Source organism: Dreissena polymorpha, chromosome 16 (assembly GCF_020536995.1).
Source record: "Dreissena polymorpha isolate Duluth1 chromosome 16, UMN_Dpol_1.0, whole genome shotgun sequence".
NCBI lineage: Eukaryota > Metazoa > Mollusca > Bivalvia > Myida > Dreissenidae > Dreissena > Dreissena polymorpha.
In genome coordinates, this window is record NC_068370.1 from 9,618,257 (window position 1) to 9,637,115 (window position 18,859).

General features: G+C 34.0%; 1 pseudogene; it reads right to left on the reverse strand.

Annotated features, from left to right (window-relative positions):
• Positions 1 to 14,712: 14,712 nt before the first annotated feature.
• On the reverse strand, positions 14,713 to 17,790 carry LOC127862831 (uncharacterized; annotated as a pseudogene).
• Positions 17,791 to 18,859: the final 1,069 nt, after the last annotated feature.

Below are 18,859 nucleotides of genomic sequence, written 5' to 3' on the forward strand. Positions count from 1 at the left end.
TTATACTTTGACAAATTATCGTTACGCGTCACAGTCTATATTAATTAAGTTGATTTTAGCATGGTGTCGTTGCGCGGAAATCTGTAACAAGTCAGAATGTTGGGTAGCACGATGTGGATGGTGGGGTTGGATTTGCTGCCACTTCCAGAGCCCTGTGTGTGATTACAGAATTGGGTGAGAATTCGAATATTCGCTTTTATTTTAAACTAACGAATCATCTGTTTTTGTACTTGTTGATAAAAATCTACATTAGTCTTTTTCTAGCTTGTTTTGCCATGCAATATAAACTGTTTGAACAAACGTATTTTATAAGCATGCTTGTTCCTGATATTCTTCGGATAAATTACTATGTTTGTTATTCAATTCACTTTGGGTGGAATCGAATTCAATTTTAATTGTATTTTTGGATGTTATATTGTAACGATTAATTAAACATATTATCAAACTAATCCTGAATACATGTGCATTTTGTTATCTAGTTTCTAATTTATTTACTTTCAGGTAATCAAGTTTAGGAACATGCAGTCAAAATAAAACAGACTTGAAACTTGTATGCGATTATGTGTGTATTCAATTTTATTTGAATAACAATAAAATTTCAAACATTAAATTCTATAATATTTGATACATTCGATTTTATTAAGAATAGTCTTTCGATCGTCAAGATTATTCGTATACTCGCACATTCGAATAATCGCTTCTTTGTGTACTTGTACGTGTACATGTCTGACTTTATATTTTCAGTATCTCTATAAATATGACCTTAAGTCGAAACCAAAACTGTGTACATCTAAAGCAATATTACTTAAATAACTGGATATAAATACATAGAATTAGTATTTAAAGATATTATACAGCTTTTATTTGTAGTTAACAGCGTCCATATTACCGTATAGTATGTTAATTTTGGTTGTGTGATGCTTGGCGAGTATTATGCACTTCCTTTCAGATTTTGTGTCTCTCGATGTCAAATCCTCCACGTTCACACTTGATAACTCGAAAGTATGATTGATGTTTCTAAAATGCTTAGGTGTATAACATCGTGGAAATCGTTTCTAAATAAACGTTATCTTCCGCATAAACTTGATTCGGATAAGCGCATCTTTTTTCAATTGAATAAAGAATGCTAAATGATGGGACCGTTGCAGTTGTTCGTTACTTTACGAACACCATCACTTCGTATTTAATTGCGATTCGTACACTCTAAATTCCACTATATAAGGTTACAAAATGAACGCGGAATGCTATGATCGAGTCATACGCCCAATGCGATGTCTAGTACATTTCTTATTTTTATGCCTTCATCATAACAGCATCAACGAAAAAGTACTCCATTTGAAATTGTGTGTTTGTAGTCAGCCTTGAAATACAACAAATTCGCGCATTATAGGTACACCATATTGTTTATTTTCATGACGTCATTTTATGTGTTGCTTTCATTTACTTAATTGTGTTTGCCTTCGAAATAAAGACAGGAACATGCCAAAATGAGTGGATGCTCAGCACGAACACCACAGGGCAAGTGGTTAAGGTGTTCGAAGCCTCGCGACACAAGAAATAGTAGAGATAACTAAGAGCCTCCTTGCATTGTCTTGACCGAACAGTAGGCGCTAACACGTTGATAGGACAGAAGCCGAAGGATGTGATTCGTTAACTTTTTTAGAACTGACTAGGAGATCAATCACTATAATACGAGGAGGCACTTAGTGATCTCTTCTATTTCTTGTATTATTATTCTGAATATAAGCATGCGCACTTTGTAATACACCAAAGACAAATATTTAGCTTTGTTACGTCAAAAATATAATTCTTCCGAAAGATTAGCGAATCGACCAGAAGACATTGTAACAACAATAAAAATATTTAATTGTGAACTTTGCTACAAAAGATACAATGCACTTAATCTGAGCGAACACTAACACAAATTTATGACCGGAGTCGCGGTCACTATACTACTAGTACTAAAAATATTCCAAAAATACAGTGTCCGAAAATTTAGAAACACACTAACAATATACATCATGGACTAGATGTTGCTATAATCATGTGCATAACGTCACCTATGAATAATAGCTTGTGGTTATATATACCACGCCGTTTAGTATAAATTACAAAAATATATGTTTTCAATGTATTACAAATGATGTCATCGTGTTTGACTTTGTTTGACCGAAAGATATTCTATGGTTTTCTTTGACCACATCCTGCGACGATAAGCTGAAAAGCATTTGATAAACTGATATATATATATATTTAATTTGCACCCAAAAATGTGGAAATGTTGATTTCGCTGTCTTTTAAACAATTTGTCCAATGTGTCACACTTAACGCAGGAACACACATCCCTTCATTAATTATCGGGTTAAGTCATTCCATATTGCCAGTATACATGTGTATTTACCTAAATAATGCAAATGTAGCTGTCCAATTATGGCGTACCATTTGGGTCGAAAGTCAACAAGACCTACTAGGTAAAAAGAGAAATGTACGTCGACGTACAATATATACGTCGGCGTACAAAAATTGTACTTCGACGTACAAATATGAAATACACTTCGACGTATATATTTGTACGCCGAAGTACAATTTGTACTTCGACGTACATTTTTGTACGTCGACGTACAAATTTTCTGAACAGCCAATCAAAACACTCGTCTCTTGAGTCGCTTTTCCTTCAGATTTATTCATAATCAATGTTGATAATCTATTTTTTAATTGAGGAAAAAAATGAATTAAATATCAAAATTGAAAAAAAAAATTATTAAAAAAAAGTATTTACTTGACGGTATTTATTCTAAAATTGTTTTAAGTAATAAATAGTATTAACTGCTGAGACCGAATATTGTCAGATCGCGAAATCTGTCAGATAAACCGGAAATCTGACGATTCTCACAGTACCCCCCGTGAGATTGCTCAGATCAGTCGCCGAGAAAAATGTCAGATTGATGAAAAATAATATTAAACGCATGGTTGTTTCAATTAAACTTAATTTCGCGTTTTAACACCTTGCAGTTATTTTCGGACATCTTTTTTTCGGACGTTGAACGTAAACACGTTGTTCACAGCAAAGATATCAAAACAGTAGTTCTAACACCATGCAAACATTTGAATTTAAAAACGATTTTCGTTTCAAATGTTATATTTATCGATGCTATACATGCATTACGTTGTAAATAAATATTTTTATGCGTAATTTACAGTGTTGCAGTGTTTTAGTACAAAGATATAACATTGATTTAAGAAAATATTTTCAAATTATATATATATTATTTCAGATAAAAAATTTGAAAAACTGATTATAAACAAAATTCAGTTCCAGAAATGTATAATCCCAATCGCTGTTTTTATCATTATTTTAGCTAATTCACATGTACACTCAACTCAGGAAAATTATTGTATTATAATATATTTCACACAATCATAGTTACCACTATCATCATTTATTTAGTCTGTCAATAAGCTCGATTGGTCTTTGTCGGTTCGGCTCAGGTAGTGCTTAAAAGTACCCCGGGTACTCTTAAGTATACTTTAATGTACCCCGGGTACGCTAAATATACTAAAACGTACCGTCGGTTTGTCTGTCAGTGCAGTCTCTCACAAACTTTTCAGGGCTTTATCTCAGAAACTCAATATAAGTTTTCAACATGAAACTTTATGGGTGTATAAATATCGCTGAGGATAGGTGCCATGCACAAGAACCATAACCCGTCGCTTTCTTAAATAAGAGTTATTGCTCTTTGTTGTTTTTGTATGATGTAACTATGACTATATCTCAGATACTAAACAAGATTTTAAAATGAAACTTCATGGGTGTTTATCAATGCACAAGAACCATAACCGTACACTTTCTTACATAACGATTATTGCCCTTTCTTGTTATTGTATGATGTAACTTTTCAGGGCTATATCTCATAAATAGAACCATGCATATGAACCATAACCCTTCACTTTCTTAAATAAGAGTTATTTCCCTTTGTCGTTTTTGTATGATGTAACTTTTCAGGGCTATATCTCAGAAACTATAAATACAAGATTTAAAAATGAAATTTCATGGGTGTATAATTGTCAATGAGAATAAGTGCCATGCACAAGAAACATAACCCTAGTACATATGTACATGTCTGATGTTACTTTTCAGGGCTATATCGTAGATACTATACACGATTTAAAGATGAAATTTAATGGATGTTAAGATATCAATGAGGAGAAGTGTCATGCAAAAAATATGTAACCCTACACTTTCTTAAATAAGAGTTATTGCCCATTGTTGTTTTTTATGTTGTAACTTTTAAATAAGTGAGAAAGGGTACAACCCTTCAAATAAACTTTTCTGTTAGTTCTGCACCCATCAATAATCAACATTTCTTTGGCGGGGGATATCAATTTAACGTATTTGCTTGTTATTATTAGTCTTAAGGTTGAAATGGACTTAATAATTTAACTAGCATTGAGAATATAAGACACAACAGACTCATCAGTCATCAGTATTATGTTAGCATATCTTTAGTCAGTTACTGACCTAGGGCAAAATATAGTTGAAGTTTATCAGGTGAACAAGAAATGATAAGTCATTTCTGCCATCGGGTTAATTTATTGTAAGTCAATATGTTCTTGGAATCTTAAGGCACTCTTGAAATACATCATCACATAAATAAATATTAATGTCAATTGTGATTCTGTCAAGCAATGATTATCATATCAATTATTATCTACATAGTTATTCTTTTTTCAGGCACTTATCATAATCTAACCATCTGCATTATTTTGCCAAACAGTTGGTTTTGCAATCTGAGCACCACAATCATCAATATTTTTGTGTGGATAAGATGTTATAAAAAGTTTAGGATTATAGACCTTCAAGTTTTATTGCGCTGTACTTGTTTAGGAGATGTGTAATACCAACTGGCTACTTCTGTTTTCAGAAATAAAACGCACAGAAGGATTTTATTAATATTTTGTGGAGTTCTCACATTAATCGAGCCCAAAGCACTTCCTGCTTCAAAAACATATTTTCGAGCAACAACACATATTGATAATATACTCTTGGTTAATTAAGACATCAACAATAATCAACATGTATGCATGGGCACATATAGTAAATATGATTCATATATAAATTAAGAAATGTTACAGTTGTCTGTACCCGAATAACATGGTGTCATTAATACTTCATAATGTAAATTGATGATTTTTATATTTCCTCTGATTATCCATTATTAACCGGTCAAAATGAGAAATGCATTTCTCATTGAATCACATGTTATTAAAACCATCATTTTGAATAGAAATTACACATGCAGTAACAACCAGCTGCAAACAAATTTTTGTTTCTTACATGATTACTTTTTCATGTCAAGGATAGGAAATTACACACATAGTGAATGAAATATTATCAATGTGCAGGTATCAACATTTGTCTTTGATTTAATCTTTCTTGAATAATGCATACTTTTTAACATGAAAATCTCAATTTCCAACAAAACACTAAATTAAAAGTTACAGGAAGGTGGTAAAAATTACATCAATTCAGTTACAAAGCAATGAATTGAAAAATATCTGTACATTCAAGTTAACTGTATAAAACATGGCATCACCTTAAAATCAGTATCATTATCACCTAAAATCCGCAAATGTTCAGTAAGATTGCCTTTTTAAACAAAAAATTATAATTGCCCTAAAATGAGTGATTTAACAATATACATAGAACTATCATAAACCATTTTCAACATTTACTTTGTTGTTCTATAATTTAAAAAAATATGCATTTCCAAACTATTTATGCAGGTAAACAATTTTAGTGCTCATCTTTACTTTTTAGTATTTTGTTTTATTTGAAGTTGTACATGTAGTTAAGTTTAAGTATTTTTTTTATTATTTTTTTAAATTGTAGTTGACCTTGATTTAGTTTTAGTTTCAATACATCAACTTCATTGTGTTATACAAACATCACACACAAAGCTATCTTGGGATGTAGGATTTGAGACGCAGGTCTCATGCAGCCACCGTTTGTAAATATCGCATGAAATCTATTTTATTATGCCGTGCTGGTCTGACAGCGGAGTGAGTCGCACAGATATGTTTGACGCACTCCATGAATTAGAAGTCTGCGTCTTACGTAGTCTCGAAATACTGAAACATGGGGCTGTCACAACATTGTGGGATGCTTTTTCCTGACCAAACTTTCGGCAGTCTGGAAAGAAAGTAAAATTCATTCATAATTTACTTAAAAAAACAACATTTGTTTGTAATAAGAAAAGCATATATTCACTAGATTAAGTGTGCACAAAAATATTCCATTTCTGAAAATAAAATTGCAAGAACGATAGTTTGACAGTGAAAAGTATTCATGTTTTATGCATCATTAATATACAATCACATTATGACACTGAAAAACAACTTTTCATACAAAATAATATTATGGAGCAAAGAGAATGCTTTTTTTCATTATATGACACATTAATAAATTAAAACATGTGTAATCTTCCTGTTTAACCTAATTTTCAGGGTAAGTTGACAAAAGTGGGACTCTTTTTGATCCTCAGGTTATGATATTACATATGAAATATCATGTCCTTTATAAATTAAAAGAAAATGCATGGCTCTAAAAACCAATGCACCAACAGAAAGGTACGATGATTATATTCTACATTCTCCCATTATTTTGTTGAATAAAAGTTAATGCAGATATTTACTAAGCAAAAAATATATTTACTAATCATATAAAGCTAATTTATTACCATCAATGCAAACACTCCACAGCTGTTTGTTGCAAGGTGGCGCTTTGAATTCCCACTTTTCCAAGCCATCTTTCACAATTTGTGCTCGTTGACACATGAACTGGCTGCAACAAATATTTTGTTGGTAAAAATCAGCGAAAAGCATGTGTCACTTAAGCGGTATTCATCTATACCACATTGTTTTGGTAATCAGTTTTCAAACATATGTGAATTTATTAACACAATATTTGAAACACATACGTGTGCGAGATAAGACACAATAATAAATAAGAATGAACTAAGAAAGCAAGCTTATATTTATATATTTTTCATTTTTTAAAGTGTAGGTGAAGGTGGTCATAACAAGTTAATATTTAAGATAAAGATCCAAATATATAAAACAAATAAGATTTACAAAGTTTTTGAATATCTTGTTTGGTATATTGCCTAATGAAGGATAACTGGAACAGGTAAAAAAAAGCTCAATCATCCCTAAATGTGACCTTTGATCTCTTATTAACGCATGCACTGCAGCTTCTCCACTTGGGGAACATAATTTTTTATGTGGTAAGCTATATTAAAAATAATTAAATATTCAATTATCGAATTACAGTTAGGACGAGCTTAGAGACACACATAAAAATGCACATACACCAACTGCTACTGTGACATCTATATCAAGCAGGTAAGACAAACAAGAGCTGTCAGAAGACAGCGCGCTCGACTATTCGAGTGATTGACAGTATAACGAAAGCCGTCATGGGGAAATTGTTCATATTCAATAAGGTCAAGGTAATATAGTCATATTCTAAGTGGAAAAGGACCATAATTGAAACATATTGATCGCTTATGTTTATAAAAAGTTGTACTTTATAGACGATTCTGAGTGGAGGTATATTTTCCACAATCTATTGAACATTTGTAAAGACATAAAACAAACAAATTACATTTTATTTTAAGTTTGATTGCAATTATAGCTTGGGTTGGATGGTTGGACGGTCCTTCAAAAATAAAATAAATAAATAATTTTGTTTTTATACCAATTTAAAAAATATATAATGTTTTTGTTGGGAGGGGTTGTTGGGGCGGGGGTGGAGAGGGGAGCATAATGTCGGGGTGTGGACATTTATTAGATGATCTTTCAAAAATAAAAAAAAGGAAAAAAATAATCGGGGGGGGGGGGGTCTGGGGTGGGGTGTGGGGATGGTTTGGGTGAAGTCCATTGTGGTATGTCAGGTAAGTGTTGTTTTCTCAAAGTATGTATCAAATCTGATCATAAGTAAAGAAGTAATGGCAATTTAAGCAAAATTTATTAATTTAACCTCGAGTCAAGGTCATTCAAATGTCAAGGTCAAATTAAACTTGCCAGGTACAGTACCCTCATGATAGTAAGAAAGTATTTGAAGTTTGAAAGCAATAGCCTTGATACTTTAGAAGTAAAGTGGATCTAAACACAGAATTTAACAAAATATTGAAAGTTACAAAGACAAAAAAGGGCCATAATTTTGCTAAAATGCCAACCAGAGTTATGCAACTTGCCCTGTACAGTCCCCTTCCGATAGTTAGCGAGTGTTCCAAGTCTGAAAGTAATAGCTATGATACTTTAGGAGTAAAGTGGACCAAAACAAAAAACTTAACCAAATGTTCAATTATCTATGTATAAAAGAGGGCCATACTTGTCAAAATGCCAGTAAGAGTTACATAACTTTTCCTGCATAGTCCTCTTATGATAGTTATTGTGTGTTGCAAGTATGAAAGCAATAGCTTTGCTACTTTAAAAATAAAGTGGACCTAAACACTAAACTTAACCAAGTTTGCAATTTTCTAAGTATAACAAGGGAACATAATTCTTACAATATGCTTGATACAGTTGTCTGCTCTTGTTTATAGATTGGGGTCATGTTGGTAAAGAAGTATGCAAAATATGAAAGCAATATGTCAAGGGACATTGAAAATATTTGAGGTGGTACGCAAACTTTAACATAGATTTATCAATAATATGCATATTCTAAGTGATAAAAGGGCCATAATTCTTACAAAATGCTTGATACAGTTGTCTGCTTTTTTTATAGATTGGGGTCATGTTGGTAAGAAGTTTGCAAAATATGAAAGCAATATGTCAAGGGACATAGAAAATATTTGAGGTGGTACGCAAACTTTAACATAGATTTATCAATAATATGCATATTCTAAGTGAAAAAGGGCAATAATTCTTACAAAATGCTCGATACAGATAAAACAAAGGGGTTGTAAAATCTAGCTGCAGTCACTTTTAAACAAAAGTAGATAAACAAAATATACATTTATGAGCTACCTAGCATATAATATCTTTAAATACATTAACATCAATTAAAATGTAAGAAGTAAACTTTTAATAACTGTATCAGAAATAAAATTTGATTAAGTTTCAAACATGGACTATCACTTAAAGCGTATTTAGCAGCAACTTTGGCAAATGGACCCACTATATCAAGTACCTGTAATCATTTAATGTAACAAAGTATGACGGAACCATCCTATAAGTGTTGAATATATGTGAATCTAGCCTGAAAGAATTTATTTAACTTATTTAAAGGAAACCATCAGCACATATATGACTGGAAAGTATATGTATTATTATTACTATACAATCATTTTCCAACAATTTATAATAAAGATGTTTTATATGAATAAATTATGTAATTCGTATCTAAGATCACTAAAATTTGTCTGATATCAATTCTATAAATCATGAAAGAAAATATATACATATTAAATTAAAATTTCCTCTCCTCCGACATAAAAAGTTGTGCGATTAGTAATGCAGAAATTGAAACAAAAAATATTAATGATACAAACTTACTTTTCCGTTTGAATGACCTTTCCCTTTCACACATAATAATTTAAGCAATACTTCAGCCTATTAGATCCATTGAAATAAAGTGGGCGGGTAATTTGGACCAATAAAATGACTTTTCATAATATATTCGCAACTAAATGGGTTGCTTTGACAATATACAAGACCCTATTGAATCTGTCATCATCCAAGGAGGACCTTTTCACGTGTGAAAGTTGCAGTACACGTGAAAGTGTTGACACAAAACACAAACTCATGTTATCAAAACATTTCCTTAATGGAACCCCTTTTTGCTAAGAACATGGCACATTTCAAATGTGAAATCTTTGAACTTAACAGTAAATATTATTTAAAATCTTCAAAAGCATATAAGCATTAACATTTTATAATCCATGCATTACAGCAACACATGGAATAATCATTTTTGAACATTTGTTAACATTGCCCTTATTATATTGATAATTATTGCCTTTTAATTCTGACACTTTACCCATTATTCCATGCATATTATCACACAAAAACATGAGTTGTTCAAAGGTTCCCCTTCATACCAATATATTCAAAAAAAGATTTTGCTACCTTTCTATTTTAATTTTAGCATCAAAGGTTACTGAAAACAAACAGTAATTTAGGCACAAAGATGCTTGATAAATAAAATACCCACTTTCTTACTCAATTATATATATGAATTATTAATTGATAAAATTGAGCTCATAAAATGTAATGTTTACCAGTATATATAAGCACTTCAGCAATATTTATTCATTTATTCATTCTTGAGCAGTGTGCTCCTCATATGTAATTATATTATTATTTTAGGTGAATATGGGTTTTTTAATCATTAATTATTATTATTATTATCATTATGTTTTTGAAACATTATTATATAATACTATACTTAAAGTGCAATTATGGACATTTTTTACTGAAAAAGTTAGCATATTTTTTAAGTTTTTCCTATATAAGTTCAAATGTCTGAATGAAATCAAATTTATGACATTCAGCTGTCCAATACCACCTGATACACAAGCACTTTTGTCCATAACATTTGTCACAGAACGTTAAATTGTCGGTGTCGTCCTCCTCCATCTCAGTACCGACCTATTGTGATTGTTTGTATTGTAACAGTTTGGCAAGGGCAAAATACAGCATTACAGGGGAGTCAATAGCGTCTGCAGCTGCATCTAGAGGATTCACTTGGATTTAAAAGATTTGGACTTGTCACCAATCAGAATCACCATCAAGCGTTTGAAAGGATTTGATATGTCCCCTTGAGTCTTGTTTGGAAGGAGGAATGAACTTTCGTGACATGAACAGACTTTGCTAATATTTCCGCAAGACTGACTTTCTTCCGAAGCAAAAATTCTTGACGTTGATCACAACCTGAGTAAGCATGAACAAAAAGCAATTCATTGCACACTTCGTTTGGTTAAAGTTCTTTTAAAAGGTTAATATTATACAATTTGTGTTCCTTTGACTGATTATTTATATCAGAGAGAAAGTAGATGGTCCTATTGTCCCTTTCGGAGTAATGCAGGAGCATGATGAGCAAATATTTATCCTCTCCCACCAACAGTGTTGTTTTATGAATGTTTGTTTTACAATATCAACATCTGCATACACTGGTGACAGAATAACATAGCATCCCCTTTTAGTCACAGCTGTGTTGATCAGAGCATTCATGCCGCATTGTTTTAGCCGTGTGGCAGGGATGATAGATGCAATGACACTCATACCATAAACAGTACCTATGCCGTAAATGTTGATAACGTTGTTGTCAACATTATCGGCGGCAAAGAGAACATACATCTCCAACAAATCTATATCTCTACACAATCTGCTGCATTTTTCTTAAATCTCATAACTTCTGTATATTAACAACAAAATCCAATTTCGTGAAGAGTATCTACAATATACTTTGAACAATACATATGATGGATTTGTACAGCAAATACCGCGTGTAGTGGTACAATCACAGCTCATGGACGAACTGCTTGAATAATAGCATTACCAACTGCCGCGACCATGCGTCTTGTGTCTTTTCCACATAATAATGTCTCCAGTGGTGTCCGCAGAAACGTCGGAAGAAATTCTCACTACTTAGATACCGATTCGTCAGGGTAATAACCTCATACTTTATATCACGTTTAATTAATCTAGAAGCAGTTTAAATGATAGCGGGTGTCTTGGACTCTTCATCAAATTCCTCACACTTTTGCTTGTATTATGAACTCAATGTTTGCGATGTGTGCTGTCCCATCGTAACAATATCTTCCAAATCTTCTCCTTAGGAACAATGAACTGTGTCATTGAAGCAAGTTTTAAGATGCCTTTTCAAACTGTAATTGTCATAGGTTCTTAATCAGGATTGCAAAGGTTACTTCGCATTATTTCTCTCAAAGATGTATCAGTTATTTGCTCCTCGCTGTGTAATTCTCGGTGAGAGCACGTCTTCTAAAATGCTTCATACTTATCTACATCTTTAAGACAACCAGATATTCTGCGTTTGATATCGAGTATTTTTTCCAGTACATGAATGATGATAAATTCCGCCTGCTGCATGTGAGTCTCGTATTAAATCCGGCCCTTTACAGTAAGTTCTCACTCAAATGAACGGGATTTACAGACCTCTAAAACAGTCTCCACAAATTGGCTAGTGTGTACCCAGCTAAAATGCCCTTTGTCCAATTTAACTTTACAACCACAGATTATACAGTCTTTATGACTTTCGAAATCTCCACTTGATTACCATGTGGTTTTCTTTTGTACAGAACTACAATTTTGCTTTACAACATTATTTTTAATGTTTTTATTATTTGTGTACTGCTGACGACATTTTTTATGTACTTTACTACCAGCCTCATTTACAAGATCGTCTTGCCGTTTCACACTTGCTTCATTTATTCCCTTCACTCTCTTCAACTAAATAGCAACCAAGTTATTCTTGGAATTCTCAATCTCCTTCATGCACATTGGACACACATCTTGCCTGTCTGTGTAAGCACTCAGTATTAAATCATTTCTGAAAAAAGAGGCAATAATTACTTGTTTACTGCTCTGATTTAAAATGCTGTAATCTACACACGATAGGCCCAATATACTGGCAATGTTGACACAACCCTTAAAACATTTGTGATGCAGTGTTTAGCACACGCAGGACTGATATGTTTATAATAAAAACTTTATATTTTTGATGTTTATGACGCCCAAGCTTCAATATCGGAATGGGTACTCTTAACCCTCTAGAACCCAAGGCATGGTGTAACAACAGAAAAATTCTTAAATATTGTAAAAACGGTTGTACTGCAGATAGGTATTTAAATCAAAACTTGTAAAACTGTTTATGATAAAAATACGAAAAAAGATTAACAAATTAATTTGTATGCTCTATTTTCCAAATACCCATTCACTAAAATTTGCTTATCTTTACTGTTTATAACTATAAATGAGGAAATAACAATAACGCTGCTGCATTAAGAAGATCATATTGTAATCCCTTGTATTAAGGATTTTACACAAACAAAATCGAGCACTGCTGAGTCAACTGTCAAAAAGAAGCATTCTGTTTTACAAAAGCGACTGCATTTAAAGTTAAATATACCTTCAGACGGATTGAAGTACCTCATATTTACAATTATAACAAAGACAATTGTAGGTAGTTTACTTACTCTAATTTGATTTCACTGTGTAGTTAATGTATGTTTAAATTGCGTCTACTATTTTCAATGCAATAAACAAATGGTGTACTTATCATCAAGGGAGATAACTTATAAAACGTTATGTATCAGGCACAGACAAATCTCAAACAAGGCACGTATGCTTAGACTCAAAAAGAGCAATGCAATAAGAATCTAACAATGCTTCCACAATATAGGCTGTCTGGGAAAGTGATTTTGTACCAGTGCAAAATTGGGAATTAAAGGGTTAATTTAAAATGCTTTCTCAATGAGGCGTATGAGTCTCTTCAGCCGAATAAAACCAGGTTATAGATCTAGACCCATGTATAGTCAAATTACACAGAAAAGTTTGTCGCATGGTAGAGCAATTTTGAATAACATATTGGACATACCTTACGATGGATCACTTTCGTGTTTAATGATCTTAATGTGTTTCATGTCCACCAAACAATGGCGGCAGATATAACAGTCATCACGTTTGAGTCAATAGTTATAAACCTGCGGTCCCTGTGTTAGCGGCCATCTGGACGCCATGTTGGATTTCAGTGTTGCGTACTAGACTAACATAATAAACGATTATCTTAATGTGTTCCTCATCCCAAGTATAGACACCAAAATCATCCCATTTGAGTTGATAGTCTTATAGTTTTCATCAATAATATGTTTTGGCGGCCATCTTGGACGCCATCTTCAAAAACATAACTTTCTATGGGTCCAATTTTGGTAAACTGTTCATATGTTATAAAGGACCATCTACCCTACCAGGATCAGATAAAATATTTTTGTAGCAATTATGGGTGGTTGCTATGGTATTTTTATATGTATAGAGGGTGTAAGAAAACTTTGAGTGTCAGAAAACTTTGAGTGTCAGAAAACTTTAGAGTAATTATGGTATTTATTTAAGCTCGATTGCATAGAAAGCCTAAAGCTTATTGAACCGCTATCGAGTCCGTTTCCTGTGTAGAACCGGTACTTTGTATCATAAGGAAGATCAATAGAACGCTCCCATGGTAGGGATTTAACCCGTGACCTACCGATCCCTAGATAGACATCATACCAACTACGCCATGGCAACCTTAACTTGGCCGTTTTATTTAGCAAAAAAACATTATCAGAAACATTTATGATACCGAATTTTTTTTTTAGTAAATGAGCTAACATTTTTAACATTTTTAAGGACATCACCCACTGCCTACCGCAGGTTTTACCATAATACGCCGCTTTTTAAAAAGGGCATATACAAATCTAACAATATAGTAAAGTCAATGTCAGGAAATAATCGTTTATAATTATGAAACATTTTGACAACACAGTTATTTTACTTCAGTTTATAACATTGTTTAAAGTGCCATATTTAAGTCAAACTGGTAACCTGGCATACCGGTCCATTAATTTAAAAATAATGCTACATGCATAACACGCTTTTGAAGCTGCCATGGATTTAAGCGTTTAATATTTATAAAAAAAACAACACATTCCTAGATTATACATGTAAATGTAATTCATATATTTCGGACATAATAAGTGTAACCAGAGCTGACCATCCGGTAAATGGATGGCACCCTTTACCCACTCCAGTCTTGTCAATGTAATTCTCCAATATATAGCCAGTCTTTACTTACTGATTATACATGTTATAGATAAAGTTATTTCTCAGCTCGACGTACATTCCGTCTGCCTGGGGCGGATAAGGCTCGGGGGGTGGGCTTTCTTAAATAGTCTAGTGCACCCAGCGGAAGATAGTTCATATTGATCCATATGGCATCCCTCCAATATGGCGGGTCATGTTCAGTATTGTAACGATTATACAAGGGCGTCGTCTGACCGAGAGAGCGTAAACCAAAGTCGGTTCAGACAAGTTTTTCTTTGCGTATATTTCTTAAAATCTTAATTAATTTTGGTGAGGTAGGTTCAACGATATTCAACAACACTGGAAACAATCTCACATAACCGAAAGCGTTCACAAATCCAAGCTCTGGTTCACTGTACACATCTTGTTTTTTCTCCAACTGCACCGGGGCATGATTCGGTTTAGGTTGGGGTTTCTCCAGCTTCACTCTGTCAGTGTGGAGACCGTAGTCACAGTACTGTTGTTTCTTCTCTGACAGTGAAATGCATCGAGCAAGCCGTTATCCGATACGGGAACGTTATTAATCCGAGAGGAGTGGTGTTGTACCAGTTAAATGAAGTTTTCAATCTGCTCATGATTTGCTTTAAGGCCTGCTCTTCTTTTGCACTTTGCAAAATGTACGGAACCAGTGTTTTCATCGGAATGATGAAAGTGGGTGGATTGGCGTTCTGGTATCTCTGAACTACGACTTCTGCTAGAACACGGTCCCTCGTTCCTGCTCCAATAATTTGCTCCCTCGGTATCAATCCTTCAGTGTTCATTAAGTACAGCCAGTGAGAAACGATGTGTTTCGAGATCTCGGGATCCCATTTTATCATCAAAAGATTGTGAAATCCTTCGTCCCAAAGAAACCCTAGTGGGAAAAAGACCGTGATGGCACGCCAGTTTATATAGTGGCATTCCAGTATGGATCCGGTTCCTCGTTATAGAATGACTTAACTAAAGAACTGCAATAAAATTAGCCAATGCTTCCAAGCAAATAACTTAAAGCTGTTTTTGCAAAGTCGATTTGACCATCATAAAGCCATAAGTTATAAGGACAGAAATTCTGTTTTTCAATTATGACATCAACATAAATGAAGTATACTGACTTGACTCGAAAAGTTACCCATAAGACAGATGTTGGATAGCAGAATTATATTTTGCCTTACTGTATATACAACCAATATGGAATGTTGCAAATAACCTAGCACAAGTCCATATAAATAAATAAATAAATAAATAAATACTAATATCCTAGTTAGTCTACATACATTCAATCCTAGGATTATAATTAAGAAGGAGGCCAATATCATAGGGCCTCTGAACTCCGCGGTGGTCCAAAACCCCATAGATTTTCTCAGATATCTACTATGTTTGAAACACAAGAAGCACTGAAAGAATAAAGGTGGGCAACTTTGGAGCAAATGTAAGTGTATAACCAATATCCACAGAAACAATTTGTTGAATTTATCAGTCAGCGCATCTAGAACGAGGAAGTTAAGACATGAGTAACATGAGTGATTGACAGTGCGCTCGAGTCAAGGTTGTGTTAGAGACATCAATGTAGACTGTCCATTACCCACCATTAGTGCCTCCAGGAATTTTCGCAAACAAGGTGGTCAGTTTCTAGTCTCAATCGTGTATTTTCTGATCTCCAAAATGTCTACATATGTGTCTATATACACAACACACGTTAAGGGACTTTGCAGAATGCTGTCGTTGGAAAGCCATGACACGCGTTTTTTCGTTTTCGTCTGCCTTTAATGACAAATTGACCGTTGTTTTATAACAACTCTATTAACAGTGGGCTGCGGGCACAATGGACTGTTTTCAACTTTGCCTCTAACATATTTATTTGATCAGTACACTCCCTGACACAAAAAAACCCACATACATTATTGTGCCAGAGTTAACAAGTACAAAATATGATCTGGAAGATGTTACTGATGAAGACACCCATACTCCACAATCATCCGAAAATTCACCGTGTTTCTTTTTTAATCGATTATATAGATTTTTTTTTCAATTTTAAAGTAGACATTTTCTTTAAGCCAGCGGGAATGCACTTAGCAACCGAAGTTTTTCTATCAGCAAATAGATAACAGATTCAGTGTCCATAAACGCCCCATTTTAATGTCTACTAATTGATTCATCATAAGTACATGAGTGTGCTCACCATCATCATCATCACCATCATCATCAGCACCAGCATTATCCTAAGTAGCAGCAGCCGCAGCAGCAGAGGCATCATCACCATGATCATCATCATTATCATCATCATTATTATCATCCGAATTGTTATTTACAACAGATGAGTCAATCACATCATCATCGTTTTTAGTAGCAGCAGCATCATCATCACTATTTCGTTCGTCATCACCATTTCCATATGTCGGTGCGCAAAGCGCAACATCCCGTTTTGCGTGTTTGCCGACGATTTCATCCTCCTCCTCCTCCTCATCATCATCATAATCATCATCATCATCAACATCATCACCATCACCATCATCATTATCATCAATGTCAAGTGTTTCTTCATCGATGTTTTGAAATGTATGTACATCAGTGTCACTTTCATCATCGTAATCATAATAATAAGAATAATCATCATCATCAACAACAACATTGTTATTTAAAACAGAAGAATCAACATCAGAAAACAAATGATCATCATTAGCAGCAGCAGCATCATCACCATGTTTTGTCATCATCATTTGCACATGTTGATGCACAAAGCGCCACAACCTGATTTGGATGCTGGCCGACGTTTTCATCTGATTTTGCGTCATTTGGATGGCATTCGGTGTCAATTTCATCATCCTTATCAATGTCAAGCGTACTATACTTGCTTTTTGTACAGATCTGTGGCGCTACAGCCGGTGTTAAACTACGGTTATGATTGAATTCTGCCATTGACTGGACCTCCTCAGTCTTTACATTGTCTACCATCGGCACGATATGCTTGGGGTCCCATGTTGATGTTTGATGTTTGTGGCTTTGTTGGGAGCGCCATACTTGCCCATATCGATGTGATGGTACCGCTCTCTGGGTCCGCCAGTTGTGGTCTTAGGATCGTATTTGTCACCTCCCAACTGTAGTTGTTGCTACCGTTCGCCAAAGGAATCATTACTTTGATGGGAAGATTCAGCAGTCTTGAAAGTGCTTTGAACATGTGCGTGGATGTGAAGGATCCAGGCTTGGCAAAGCTGATACAGTCATTGTCGTATGAAGGGCGTATTACGGTGAGGCGCTTAAATTGTGATTGGCGCATGGTGTCAGATTTGTTCAGAACCTAATCGATTCAGCAACGATATCTGAATTCTGTTGAGCGAGATTCATCATCGGCTAGAAGCGTCGATACTGAATTGAACAGACAATCCCCGTCTAGAGAACTGTGGAATGCTGTTTTGTCAGTACAGTGAAAATGAACAGCAAGTGTGTCGCCGACAACATCCCGCTTGTGATGTTGGATAACGTTATGAAGAGTGGTTTGGATTTTGAAATCTTTAACGTACAATCTTTCGCGATCAACATACTTTGTCAATTTTGGCCACTCTTGTTTGCGCGGCTTGACGCAGACATTCTTAACCCATCCATTAGTCGAACGTTCCATCGCCGTTAGTGCGATAACGGACACATATGTAGCAAAGCGGAAGAGAGCTCCAGTGTTTTTTAGTGGCAGAGTCAATTTGCTTACACGGAAAATATGTCAATGAGTGGCAGGTCTGAAAAGACCGAAACTGATGTAAATTTATATATTTCAATCATTATTTAATTAAGCCATTGTATTAATTTGTTTTTAGCAAATCATAATTCCTTACATACATGGTTATTTATTTATTTCAATTAAACTTTGTTACTTTGGAACATTTATAAAACAAAATAAAAATGCAGAATAAATTTAAATTGCATGTATGAATGTAAATTAACTTTTATTTTATTGACACGCAAACTGTTTATTGTAATATCTTTACTGCATATATATATGCAACTACACTTATCAATTTTTACCATGTGA